Source organism: Mandrillus leucophaeus, unplaced genomic scaffold, assembly GCF_000951045.1.
Source record: "Mandrillus leucophaeus isolate KB7577 unplaced genomic scaffold, Mleu.le_1.0 Scaffold436, whole genome shotgun sequence".
In the NCBI taxonomy this organism is placed as follows: Eukaryota; Metazoa; Chordata; class Mammalia; order Primates; family Cercopithecidae; genus Mandrillus; species Mandrillus leucophaeus.
In genome coordinates, this window is record NW_012104654.1 from 127,327 (window position 1) to 138,493 (window position 11,167).

The following is an 11,167-nucleotide window of genomic DNA, read 5'->3' on the forward strand; positions in this document are numbered from 1 at the left end:
TAATTTTTGTATTTTTAGTAGAGACAGCGTCTCTACTAAAGGCTGGTCTCAAATTCTTGGCCTCAGGTGATCCGCCTGCCTCGGCCTCCCAAAGTGCTGAGATTATAGGCTTGAGCCACCATGCCCAGCCTTCATTCAATTATCATACTAGGAGATTGACTGGTTGACTTGGAAGGTTAACTTTTTTGTATTTTGTATAAAAAGAAACATAAAATTAGCATTTCAGAGAGTGACCTTGGGTGCCATTTTAAGCACATGTGAAATCTGCTTTGCTTTTGCATGATTCCGGAGGGAAGACTACAACCTCTCCTTACTGAATTCCTTATGTGCTAAACGTTGTGAAAGAAATTACTTTTTCCATTTCACTTTACACAAGACTTTGTCATCTAGGGACTGCCAGTGATAACAACAGGGCCTCCTGTTTCTGGTGTTCTAAGAACACCTCCCAACCCACTGGTAGGCCTCTGTGGAATTTTAAAACCCCACTCGGTGCAAACAATGGGAGCTTCCTGATCCTAGTTGGGTGACCTGGTTTTGTGCACAGCTGGATTATCTGGCCTAGTTAAATTCTGAAATTGTATATACAGATCGGCAACACTGGGGTTACAGGATTTAAAGACTTAAGTCAGAACCTTCATTACACGTTTGAGTTAGATGTATATTTCCTAGAAGATAGTAATGGGCAGTCTTGTCAAGAATAGACAGTGAAAAATATCAAGTGCCATACAAATATATTTTGGTTGTAACCTGAAAAATTTCCTCAGTTGACAGTGGGTACAAATGGGGTAGTATTTACAGTTGTAACTCAGGAGTCATTGGAGTGTCCCCATTGACTGGTACATTGACTTCTGTGTTTGCCAGAGAAACATGCTCGAAAAGAGTTCTCTAAAAAAAGTATTTGCAGTCCCAGCTACTCAGGAGGCTGAGGCAGGAGAATCGCTTGAACCTGGGAGGTGGAGGTTGCAGTGAGCTGAGATTGCGTAACTGCACTCCAGCCTGGGCAATAGAGCGAAAACTCTGTCTAACAACAACAACAACAAAAAGTATTTCCAGGGCCAGGTGAGTTACATGTGTTTGTGTACAAGTCTGCTCCTCCTTGGGTGCCACGTTTCTACAGGTATGCTGCCATATCACTGGGCTTCTTGTCTTGTCAAAATTGCGTAGAGCTTTAGGATGAAGTGAAGGTAGGAGGCCAGAGAATTCCATTCTCTTATGATATATATATATATTTTGTTAAAGTCGTCCCAAAATAGGGCTGCCTGTGCTCTGAGATTTTAGTGGAAACAACTCTTTCTATTTTTATTTTTATATATTTTTTTGAGACGAAGTCTTGCTCTGTCACCCAGGCTGGAGTGCAGTGGCGCAATCTTGGCTCACCACAACCTCCACCTCCTGGGTTCAAGTGATTCTCCTGCCTCAGCCTCCTGAGTAGCTGGGATTACAGTGTGCACCATCACGCTCAGCTAATTTTTGTATTTTTGGTAGAAATGGGGTTTTGCCATGTTGGCCAGGCCGGTCTCGAACTCCTGACCTCAGGTAATCCACCCGCCTCAGCCTCCCAAAGTGCTGGGATTATAGGCATGAGCCACCGTGCCCAGCCTTTCCATTTTTATTTGCATGCTGATCTCACATTTCCTCTCCTCTCAGAGGTCAAAGGCTGTGCCAAGCTCCTCCCTCCCAGTAAGTTCTTCCGCAAGGCTACTCAGGCCAGGAAGGACTTCTGGTATGCCCCAGCAGCTGGCCAAAGTCCAGATCTTTTCATCTCACTAGGACCTATGATGGCACACCAAAACCCTCTCACCTTCTCACCTTCCCCATGAACTGTGAGCCTTCATACTTCAGTTCAAATCCAATCCCTTTCTTTTCTGAACTCTATATTCTCTAGGCACTACACAGTTTTAAAACTTCTTAGTTTATGAACTTAATTCTGTGTCCCAGGCAGCACAACTCAAAGCTTTCTGAGGTTAACAAGTTACCATTAAAATCCCCTGTCTTCTCCCATCACACTAACTGAGGGTTCAGTCAGTATTTGCTTGATTGACAATGACAAATACAGGTAGATTCTCTTAGTTAATGCTAAACACCTCTCTGACAGGGGAAAATATTAGACTTCCAAATAAGTAACCCAAATTTTACAGTTTCCATCTTCCTCTGCCTGACGATGAAGGTGAAAACTGAGAGTAAAACAAAAATATTACATCATCCAAAAAGCCCTAACATACCTTATTTATTTGCTTTGTTGAATTCTTTTTATCACAAAACAGGTCTTTATTTGCACCTGTCCTGTAGAGAGTTGCTGTTTGCAATGTTTCACACACTCGATTTACATGGGCTAGCTGAGTTTGTTTGCTGAATAAAAGGCAACGAGACCAAGTTTGGGCAATTGGATCTCCCCTAGGTCAATTTGCTTCGCCCAGAGATAAACTTTTCTGTAGGCAAAGCCAGGTCCCATTCCTCACCCCTGCCCTTCTCCACTCCAATGAAGGGAGGATTGCATAATTTCTAGCAAAAATTTGTGCCTGATTCATGTTATATTTTATTCCTATTGATGCCACTTTCTTTAACAATGAAGAACATTTTTCTACTTATTTGAGTCTCAGTAAAATAATCGGAACATAATAAGATCAAGTTCATGTTGAAAAATATGAAAACAGAGTCTGAATAGAAGATTTTTTTCACTAAATATTAAGTACCCATTGTATATGCTAGATAACCCATTATATAGATCACATTGAGTAACGACTTAATAAGAAGGGGTAAAAAAAAACCCCAAAAAGGAATTGGAGAGTTTTGGAAGGAATCTTGTCCATTTGATTTATTGTAAAGGAAAGGAAGCTGAGGTCCAGAGAGTTTACACTGCCTCATGCCATGAGACAAGTTAGAGGCAAAGCTCGGGACGACTTGGCAAAATCAAAATTACAAGTGTAAAGATATTGTGCAGTTATAGATTTGAGGCATATTTGGAAATCGTCCAAGTTCAAGAGAGTGCTATGTTATTAATCTTGATTTGACTTGTTATCCCTTTTCTACCTTTTAATTTTCTACTACCAGTTTTTATTGTGGCATAGTGTCTATGATGAGGTAGTAGCCATACTGAAGTTAATGTCACCAAAGAAACCAGGTGAATTAGGACTGAATATCACCACCAGATTTAAAAGTTTAACTTTGTGGTTTATATGGTAATTTATACCTGAAAAAAAATGGATGGTTATTTTTTTTTCCGTAGAGACAGGATCTCACTATATTGCCCAGGCTGGACTCCATCTCTTGGGTTCAAGAGATCCTCCTGCCTCAGCCTCCTGAGTAGCTAGGACTCTAGCTGCACACCACTGCACCTGGCAATATTATAAAGTTTTAACGTTATAAAAATAATGTACCATTAGACTAAGTTTGGGGAAAAGGAATGGATATATTGCCTGAAGCAGTATAGAATACACAAGGGTGGCATAAAAACTACTTTGAGCAGAAGGGATTTGAGTTCTGAAGTCTCTTATCTGCCTAAAAGCAGAGCCTTCCAAAAGAACTCAAGAAACCTTAACTTGCCATAGATTCCCTCCCTGGAAGCAATCAGGGAAGACTGACCCTTATCACCAGAGATGAGAAGTCTCTGCACCACATCTGAACAGATACTGTCACCAAAACTATCATATCACCGGTCTGTTCTCCTAAGGACCCGTTTATGTTTCCAAAAAGTCATTTGTTTTCCCGTAAGTGCCCTTCTCTTCCATTTCTCCTATTCTATTAAGATGGCATATATAAAACAAAACAAAAACAAAAAAACACACACATAAAAAAAAAAGAAAAAAAAAGATGGCATGTAAGCCCCAAATTCTAACTGCCCATCTGAGTCACTTGTTTTTTTTTTTGTTTTTTTTTTTTAGATAGGGTTAGGTTCTGGTTGCCCAGGCTGGAATGCAGTGGCACAATCATAGCTCACTCAGCAACCTCTGAGTCACATTTACTTGGGAACGCCCATATCTACATACAAACAATTCAATTTTGTTTTCTCTTGCTAATCTTTCTTCTGTCAGTTTCATTTGCTGGTGCCTAATAACAAATCTAAGAGGGAACAGAAGTTTTTTCTCCTTGACACATCTATAATCTCACCATCAGAGTAACACATCTCTTATCAGTTTTGCATATTCAATCTTTTCTACTTCATTTATTTTTACATGATTATAATTCTGGTTAACATGATCTGTTATTAAATATTTATCTCAGGGACATGACAATTAGCGGTCAAGTAACAGAAAATGTATGACCTTTTATAAACTAAGTGACTTAAATCAGATAAAATAACAAAATAGGCCATGGAAAACATAATAATCTAGTGTCTGGCAGATGTACAAATATGATGAGAATTATTCACTAAGAATAATTACCTGTAACTTGAGACCCAGGAAAGGTCCCTTGGCCTTTTTTGTTTTGTTTTGTTTAAACGAAAATACCATCGGATTCATGTAACAACAGGTTTGTGGATTCTTGAGTGAATGAGTCTGCCTTAAGTGAAAAAGGCAGTTTAAGAGCATTATTGCCAGTGAAAGATCTGTTATCAAACTTTATTTGGTTTTCATTAGCTTTCTTTTGGAGGAAAAGATAAAAGGCAATTGGTGCTCACAGTTTCTGACTAGAAAAGGAACAACTGAATAGCTGAACTCTTCTCTCCCACAGTCTTCCCTGCATTTAGCCATCTACCCCTTGTTGGGAGAGCCCAGATACCAATTATTCTAACAAGAAATTGATAGCGAGATTCGACAAGGCAACAACAACAAAGAAATGGCAGAGCACAACAAATCACAAACCTTTCATCGTACAAATGGGGAGCCAGTGGCAGGGAACCGCAATACAACTCAGTTTAGAACTTTTTTCCCACCTTGTAATCTAAAGAGGGCGATACCAGTTTTCCTCTCGGAATACCAATTTTTTCTACTAGTTTCTCAACAGTGAGTCTTCCACAAATGATGTTTGACTATTTCTAGATCACAACTCCTTAAAAGCCAGATTTATGAGCTGTAATTATGTAGGTAAAAGCTGAGAAAATTACTGAAAGTTCTTCTTTGTCCGCCCACCCCAGCAACATACTCATTTTCTCTCTTGCAGTGTTTTAGGATTAATCAGCAGCTGTAGCGAACCCTGAAGGATCGTCCCTAAACACTTTTGCCAAGACCAAAAATATGAATCTGCAGACAGAGGATTTTGTAAACGATCAGTAGTCCTTTTCCTTTTTTGCCAGCTGGTAGTTAGTCAAATACTGTTTTGTAAATAAATCATCTGCAGGAATCCTCATCAGGTCAGCTGTAAATGTGTCAGTTTGAGGAAAACAAACAGGACAGCACTTACCAGTTAATTTTCTGTGAGGAGAGAAGCTATTGTCATGCCTGGGTGTACCTTCCTGGTTCCAGAATGAAATGGAGGGTGGTGTTCAGAACGGCTGCATTCCTCATTCCACTTTTATCTGGCTTTTGAAATGACAGTGTAGAGAAGAATGATGTTGGGTTTTGAATGTGGTTCTTCCCTTCCCCCACCACCCTCCATAAAAATTCATCATGCAATCCTAGAGAAAAGTAAGCCATGAACATACTGTACAAATTAATTCTTTTGACCAGCATGTGTTGGTGTAACAAGTTTGTTTTTTGAATGGAAATCACTGCTACTAGCTGTTCTGCAGGCTGAAAATCAGTTATGGATGGGGGCACCCACCCCTCCTTTCTCTGGGTAGGCTTTTGCTTATGAAAAGTTAGTTAAATTAGCAGAGATGGAATGTTCTTCAAATACATGGTATAAGGCTCATCAGGAGATTTTACTTTCTGTGCTTCAGTGTGTCCTGATAGTGAAGAGATGGAATCACATATTGGTTAATTGTGAATTTTAACTTTTTTTTTTTTTTGAGTCAGAGTCTCGCTCTGTTGCCCAGGCTAGAGTGCAATGGCACAATCTCGGCTCACTGCAACCTCCGCCTCCCAGGTTCAAGTGATTCTCCTGCCTCAGCCTCCTGAGTAGCTGGGATTACAGGCACCCGCCACCATGCCCGGTTAATTTTTGTATTTTTGGTAGAGATGGGGTTTCACCATGTTGGCCCCGCTGGTCTCGAATTCCTGACCTCAGTTGATCCACCCACCTCAGTCTCCCAAAGTGCTGGGATTACAGGCATGAGCCACCATGCTTGGCCTTAAAGATTTGATTTTTTTTTTTTTTTTTTTTTTGAGATGGAGTCTCGCTTTGTTGCCCAGGCTGGAGTGCAGTGGTGTGATCACGGCTCACTGCAACCTTCACCTCCCTTGTTCAAGGAATTCTCCACGTCCGCCTCCTAAGTAGCTGGGATTACAGGCATGCGCCACCATGCCCAGCTAATTTTTTTGTATTTTTAGTAGAGATGGGGTTTCACCATATTGGCCAGGCTGGTCTCGAACTCCTGACCTTGTGACCCACCCACCTCAGTCTCCCAAAGTGCCCGGCCTAAAGGTTTGATTTTTATCCCGGTCACCATCTATGGGTCTGGCAGATGTGGGCACATCTGTGTACCTGAGGCAGGACTTAGAATTCATAAATTCAAGGGATGAGAAGTATGGAGCTGGAAAGTAGGCACGCCTTGATGTGGCGAGCTTACCTCTGACAGCTAGTTATCTTTTTTATTTTATTTATTTATTATTATTATTATTATTTTTTGAGATGGAGTCTTACTCTGTTGCCCAGCATGGAGTGCAGTGGTGCAGTCTCGGCTCACTGCAAGCTCCGCCTCCCGGGTTCATGCCATTCTCCTGCCTCAGCCTGCCGAGTTGCTGGGACTATAGGCGCCCGCCCCCACGCCTATATATATATATATATTTTGTATTTTTGGTAGAGACAGGGTTTCACCATGTTAGCCAGGATGGTCTCAATCTCCTGACCTAGTGATCTTCCCGCCTCGGCCTCCCAAAGTGCTGGGATTACAGGCGTGAGACACTGAGCCCGGCTGCTATCTTTATTTTTGTATAGTCTAACTTCAGCTTAACCATGTGATACCCGAAAGTGCACATTGTTAGGCCGTGAAAGGTCAGCTGCCAGAGAAGCACAGGCTTTTGTTTTTGTCCACTGTTAAAGACCAAGTCTAGGAAATCTAAAGCAGGAATTCTCACGGTGGGGGTCGGAAAAAGTGGGGTGCACTTTTTCAAACTACAAATATCCCTCTGCTTTATAAGAATATATGCTCTTCCACACCTACCCGCAATCCCTTGATTCAATCTTGGCATATTTTTCAGTGTTTTGTGAGACTGGATGAATAGATGTGGTCAGTGAAGGGGGTACTTAGTAGAGCTCTGCTAGTTTCCATTCCTTTGCATTAGCAGTATTAGTATTTACTATAGTCTATACTATGTTCTGTAATCACACAAAATCACAATTTCATCTGTAAAAGCCATTATTGAGGAGAATCTCAGGAAGTTGTGGTTACTTTGTGAGTTTATTTTCGGCTCTAGAGCAGGAACCATTGAGTAGCAAAGAATATAAAAAGCGACAAGAGAAATGCCATTGATCAAGGACTGTCCTATGTGCCAAGCATAGTTTAAGCACAGTACACAATGAAACCCAGGAAAGTGTATGCGTTTTTATGTTTTAGCCACCACCTAAAACAATTAAAACACATGCTTGCTTAGCTTTGAAATTAGTCTAAGAAACAATAAATAAAAGGAATAATAAATAAAATATCTCTGCAAATGTGCCTTATAGTTTGATGTATGTTTGAAGAGCTTCCGTTTGACACCCTAAGGCATGACTTGCAGTTGATCTGTTATGCAAAAGGAGCTGAAGTGCTCAGGTGTACTAGAGATAAGCTACTTGCCACCTCGGAGCATTAAGGGTATAGTAGATACCAGCCAGGCTGTTTGGTGCATTGGTTAAGCTGGTGGGCCAGTTAATTGGAGATCTGTTAAGAGAGCCTTTCGTGTAAGTGGCAGAGTTGGGGTTTGGTTCCAGACGTTCTGACTTCAGATACCATTATCTTAAGAGACTTAATCATTGGGCTATCCATCTCCTTATTGGAAGAGATATTTACAGAATTGAGTGTATGAGAGGAAGGGATAGCAAAACTTCTGCCAGGTAGAAGGATTTCAGGACAGTTTTGCCACTTTTTAAAAAATCATTTGCAAATTTTCTGAAGGCTGTTATGGCTAGTATTTCAAGGGGTTTCTTTTTATAATACACTTTTTTATTTTTAAAAATAGAGACAGGAGCTGGGCATGGTGGCTCACACCTGAAATCCTAGCACTTTGGGAGGTGGAGGTGGGTGGATCACCTGAGGTCTGGAGTTCGAGACCAGCCTGACCAATATGGTGAAACCCTGTCTCTACTAAAAATACAAAAATTAGCCAGAAGTGGTGGCGTGCGCCTGTAGTCCCCAGCTACTTGGGAGGCTGAGGCAGGAGAATCGCTTGAATCAGGAGGTGGAGGTTGCAGTGAGCCGAGATAGTGCCACTGCACTCCAGCCTGGGCGACACAGCAAGACTCCATCTCAAAATAAAAATAAAATTAGAGACAGGGTCTCACTGTATTGCTCAGGCAGGTCTTAAACTCCTGGGCTCAAGTAATCCTCCTGCCTCAGCCTCCCAAAGTGCTGGGATTACAGGCATGGGGCACCATGCCTGGTCTCAATGGGTTTTTGACAGGAGAATGTGTGCAAGGAGGTCTACAGGGCCAACTGGGCTCAGAGATGGAAGATACACAATGCCACTATCATATTATTCTGGGGAATAGGATCTCCCATTTCATACAAATAGCATTTCTCCACTAATGCTTGAAATATCACTATTAGAAAACTGTTCTTTTGAAGATATTACATTGTAAAAGAGACGATTCATATTAATCTAATGAAGATTTAATAGTGAGAAAGGGTTGGGTGATTTTAAGTAGGTTATCCCCTCCCCTCCCCTCCCATCAACCCCACGAGAAAAATTGGGGTTGCTAACTTGGCCTTTCATCTTTTGATATCATTAAGGTTAGTATTATTCTTGCTCTTTCTTGTGTGATGCTAAAATAGCATATTTCCCCCAAATATCTAAAAACTCTGATGATAGAAATTTTAGAAATAGACATTTGGGAGAATATGATATCATCAGGTCATAATAATTTTTGTCAATTATCTTTTCTAACCTTTTTGTTGTTGTTTGAAAAAGAAATCTGGAACAAAAGCATTGGAAAAGAGATATACAAAAGGACACTTTCTTACAAAGAAGCTGATTAATGAGAAACGAAGACACTTCAGTTTTTTCCTCCCGTCATACAGGGTGATGACTATCTTGTGTAAATGCCTTTCTTAGGCCTGGCTCTTCAGGGTAGTCAGGAAGGAGATTAGACTTGGGGGGCCCTTACTTGGTTAAACTGTGAGGCTGGAGACACACAAAGCTTTTTCCAGAGACTGAAATGGACTCACAGTGGCAGGCTCAGTAGCCCTGGGGGTCACAGCAAGGAACCATGGCAACCCAGCCATACAGGGAAGTTTTCATCCACTTAAAGCAGAGAATTCTTAAAGGCTTCTAAATGAGGACAAAGCCTTGTCTAGATTCTTGCTTCTAATTCTGTTTTGCCCCGTGTAGAAAGTGAGTCTTGAGGATACTTAGTGGGAAAGTCTGTGGAGGACTTAGTTCTCCATCACTTCCACTAAGATTTCCGAAGTTCTCATTACCTGCAGAAATACGGGGAACAATTTCTGTTTTATCTCTAATTTGAATAAACCTTACTTTTAATATGTCAAATGCAAATTCAAAAGAGATCCAGATACAAAGCATTTTTAGGTTGGTTTTCTTAACTACAATCTACTGGCTCAGACACATGGCATGCAGGTGGGGTGTGAAGCTTTGGGGGGCAAAGCAAGCACTCACCTCTCGGAAGTTGCCGGTGCCCGTGGCTGCTGCGGGAAAGCGCGTGACCAAACTTTTCAGGGCTCTGGGCTCTGTCTGAATCCTTGTGGTTTAATGATTTCTCTGGGAGAACAGGTCACAGCTGCCCTGAGTCTAGGAAGTATTTCCTCTCTCTGCAACAAAGGGAGATACATAATCTTTTAAGTTATTGCCCTGGAAAAGGAAATGTGGTTTGCCAGTGGTTAAGTAAATCTGTTGTACATGAGTTAGTCAACAGCATCTGGGTGACACCATTGTTGGCCCTGATTTAAGAGAAAGGGCTGCTGTGGACATTCAGGTCACTCCCAATTACCTACTCTAATTATGCTACTTTTCTCATTAAACTGCAGATAATTGTGGCTATGATGTAAGTGTATCTGGAGTTTTCCAAAATGCCACATTTTAGGAAAGGAAAAGGATCAGATAAAACAGCATATTTTCTCAATCTCTTTAAACTTGTTCAGCTGCTACTTTTGCATTTTTCATTAGGAAATTGGTAGCCTGAGGGCTCACTGCAGCTGTGAATGTGTTTTGTTTGTGAAGCAGTGTTTTCTAGAGTTTGAATTAATTTCCAACCTTTAGAAGTCAGGAATCTTAGCCATCTAGATTATTGGCTCCTCATGAAAAAATCAGCAGATTTGGGTACACTGGACCCATGTCCCAACAAGGATACTGTTTGAGCTGCCTGCGTAGTGGCTTACTCCCAGTACCACCTGCCCGCTTTTGGCAGGGCATTGCATCCCGGCTCCACACCTTTCTCCTCTGTCCTCCTCACTCATGGACACTGTCTGGATCCTCCAGCAATTTGCACTTTCAATTTTTGTATCTCTTTCTAATTCTTTTCCTATTGAGTTTCTTCCATTTAGGAAAATTGAATATGCAGAATGGTAAGTCACTGGGTGCTTATTTTTATTGCATAAGGAACTTTAGATTTGTTCATTAAAAGAAAATGAATCTCCAATGTTTCCCTACTAAAACCTGAATGCATTATAAAGCACTATGAAATTAACAAAACCAACCATGCCGAGCTTAACTACGGAATGGAGGTATGATGAAAGGTCATGTAGTAGGAAGCAGTCCACCCAGGTGTAGGCAATAAAGGGACTACTGTCTGTAGGGAATTTAAAAAACGATAATAAAACCAACTAAAGCCCTTCTGCTTTTTGTTGGCACCATGTGCCAGCAATTCTCAACTCAATGATGAACTACTCCTCCCCTCAAGAGACCTCTTGTTGATTTTGGTTTAAGTTGTGAACAATTACTGTGATTATAATGAGCTGTAGTTTCATGAATATGTA

At 41.1% G+C, this 11,167-nt stretch overlaps 1 protein-coding gene across 1 annotated transcript in view; it reads right to left on the minus strand.

Moving 5' to 3' along the window:
• GPR1 (G protein-coupled receptor 1) overlaps positions 1-9,943 on the minus strand; it is a 63,367-nt gene extending 53,424 nt beyond the window's left edge. Inside the window, exons 1-3 of the mRNA XM_011993874.1 lie at positions 9,852-9,943; positions 9,404-9,655; positions 5,341-5,459 (exon numbers count right to left, since the gene is read on the minus strand). The gene's annotated coding sequence lies outside the window, so the exon portion shown is untranslated. The remainder of the gene's footprint in view (positions 1-5,340; positions 5,460-9,403; positions 9,656-9,851) is intronic.
• Between the last annotated feature and the right edge of the window lie 1,224 nt (positions 9,944-11,167).